Genomic DNA, 2,671 nt, shown 5'->3' with positions numbered 1-2,671 from the left:
TAATCTTACTGAGATGCTCATTAAAATTTGTCATTGGCTTGGGAATTGATAGATAGGGCTAAATTTTCCAAAATATCTTCACCTTCCCTAGTGGGCCCTGTCATTGTTGCTACAGGTGAAATGGGAACTACAGTCCTGCGGGGAGGTGAGGTCACAGGATCAGAGCCCCATATCCCAGCCTGGCTGCTTCCTCACACTCACTGTCTGTCCTGACCATCACTCTGGGCCATTTATTTCTGGCATCAGGATGAAGTAAAGTGAGTATTGTATATTTTGGTATGCCAGGGAGAGTATGAATGGGAAGAAATTGTCAGGAGGCAAAGTATTCTTGCCTGGAATATGGATTCCTTGGAGCCACATACAGAGCTAGTGTCAATGAGAGAAGGAAATAATTACTGAGCAGAGAAGATATGTGAGTCAAGGCCACAGGCCAATTCCTAACTTCTCCTAATTTAATTTAACATGATCCTTACTGTTCAGCATTGTTAGCTTTTGATTTGTGAAGCCATGGACCTGTATCTCTTTAAATTCTTTAGGATAATTTGAAACTTAGCTTTTTTTTATTTTATGGAAGAATCAGGGACATTTCCAGCATTAGGAGAGTATTCCTACAGTACTTTAATTTCTGCAATAGTGTATAAACTGTAGCAGATTAAATTATTATGTACTATTCCAAAATAATTGATACAGCTTTTTCGTTTTCTCTTGGCATATGATATACATAAAACACACAAGATCTGTGTGGTGATAGAAAACATTTGTTATCTGTTCATTGTGGTGAGACTCTTTTCTTTCTTGAAGTCAGGAAAGAAGGCTAAATCAAAGGCAACTTGATAAACTGAGGTTTACATATTAGAAAAAAGTCCTGGTCTTCAGTAGTTTTTAGAATTAAATTATGTTGTGCTGTTTTTTGGGTTTCAAAGACCATCCTAGTGTCATTCCTAAGTTCAATGCTTATTTTAATACTATTTTAACTTATTTAGAAAGTAATTCCCCAACTTCCACTTTTTTTAACATAATGGATTTATGTTTAATAAACTTAGTAATTCTAATATAAAAGTAACTTCCTTGATACTTATGTCTTCAGAAATACATACTAATAATCTGTGTAATTAGTGATCTTCACTATAATATTTTATGTTACTCATATTTTATGTTGCATTGCTTAGCACAAAGTCATTTCATTGTGTGCTCTTTCTTGATTAAAACTGAAAAAATTTCTTCTAATTGTAACATCTATTGTTAATATACATGATAAATTCCATTTGTTCTTAATATTATTCTTTTGCAATTACAAAAAATAATGGCATGTATGTTCTATTTTGGTCTTTATATTATTATATGATAGTTGCCTTTTTTTTTGGAGGGGAGAGATTTTTGCTATAGGGCGTGTGCGCTCGCCAGAAAGACAGAGAGACAGAAAGTGAAAAATCACCTCCCAAGGGGGATGGCCATACCACAATCCCTTCTCCTCCATTCTCCTCTTGGGATCTTGGGCACACATGCACACGCGCCCGGTATGAGTTTAAGCCACTGGGTCCAGGACTTGAACCGTGGTCAGCTACATGGGAGTTCAGCGACATAACCATTATGCTAACTGCTGGTCCCAATAGTTGCCTTTAAATTAGATTTATCAATATATTAAATATTGCCCCATCATAATTTTGTTTAAAAAGTAAGATTGTTCCTTAAAAAACTAAAAATATATACAAAAAACTTAAAATATGTGATGTATTAGGAGAAAATAACAATAGCAGAGATTTAGACACATCATGGTTAAAATCAGAGTCATTTTCTAACTCTACCTCTTGCAAAGATGTGATGTTAAAAATGTCTTTCAGATTTCCTAAGTTGTTTATATCTTTTAGGTATAAAAGAAGGAATAATAAAGCCTTTTATATGTAAGATTTCAATAAAAGAGCATTAAAACACTAATAAAGTAATCTTATACAGTGGATAAATTATTTTTTCCCTTTAAAGGAAAAGCTCTCCAAAAAAGAACATGACTTAAAATTTTACGGTTGGAAACAATGAGTGGATAATAGTGGATGTCAGCAGCCACAATGAAACAGCCGTCATGTTTCCATGCAGGATCCTCTCACTTCAGATTGGGTTATCAGTCCCTGAAAAATTACACATGGCCTCCAGTGACTTGAAAGTAGGAGTGATCATCTTATCCCAAACCATAGCTGGATTCCTGGGGAATTTCTTTCTTCTTTACCGTTATGGTTTCCTCTATTTCACTAGATACACACTGAGGTCTACAGATCTGATTATCAAGCACCTGGCTGTAGCCAACTCCTTGGTCATACTCTTTAAAGGAATCCCACAGACAATGGCAGCTTTTGTGTCAAAGTATTCCCTGAGTGATATAGAGTGTGAACTCATCTTCTATGTTCACAGGGTGGGCAGGGGTGTGTCTATGGGCAGCACCTGCCTCTTGAGTATCTTCCAGACCATCACCATCAGCCCAGAGACTCCATGTGGGCAGAGCTGAAGCTACAAGCTCCCAAATACAGTGGCAATTTCAGCACCTTGTGCTGGATCCTGAACGTGCTGGTCAATATCCATGTTCTTCTGTACATGAGTGGCAAGTGCACCTGCAAAAACAGCACTAAAAAAACTGACTATGGATACTGTTCAGGGACTGTTAGCAGCAGTACTGTACAAC

General features: G+C 36.7%; 1 pseudogene; it reads left to right on the top strand.

Annotated features, from left to right (window-relative positions):
• Positions 1-2,137: 2,137 nt before the first annotated feature.
• On the top strand, positions 2,138-2,664 carry LOC102484326 (vomeronasal type-1 receptor 3-like; annotated as a pseudogene).
• Positions 2,665-2,671: the final 7 nt, after the last annotated feature.

Source organism: Tupaia chinensis, unplaced genomic scaffold (genome assembly GCF_000334495.1).
Source record: "Tupaia chinensis unplaced genomic scaffold, TupChi_1.0 Scaffold145020_1, whole genome shotgun sequence".
Lineage (NCBI taxonomy): Eukaryota > Metazoa > Chordata > Mammalia > Scandentia > Tupaiidae > Tupaia > Tupaia belangeri.
Note: the sequence above shows the minus strand (reverse complement) of the source record. Positions and strands in the feature narration are given on the sequence as shown.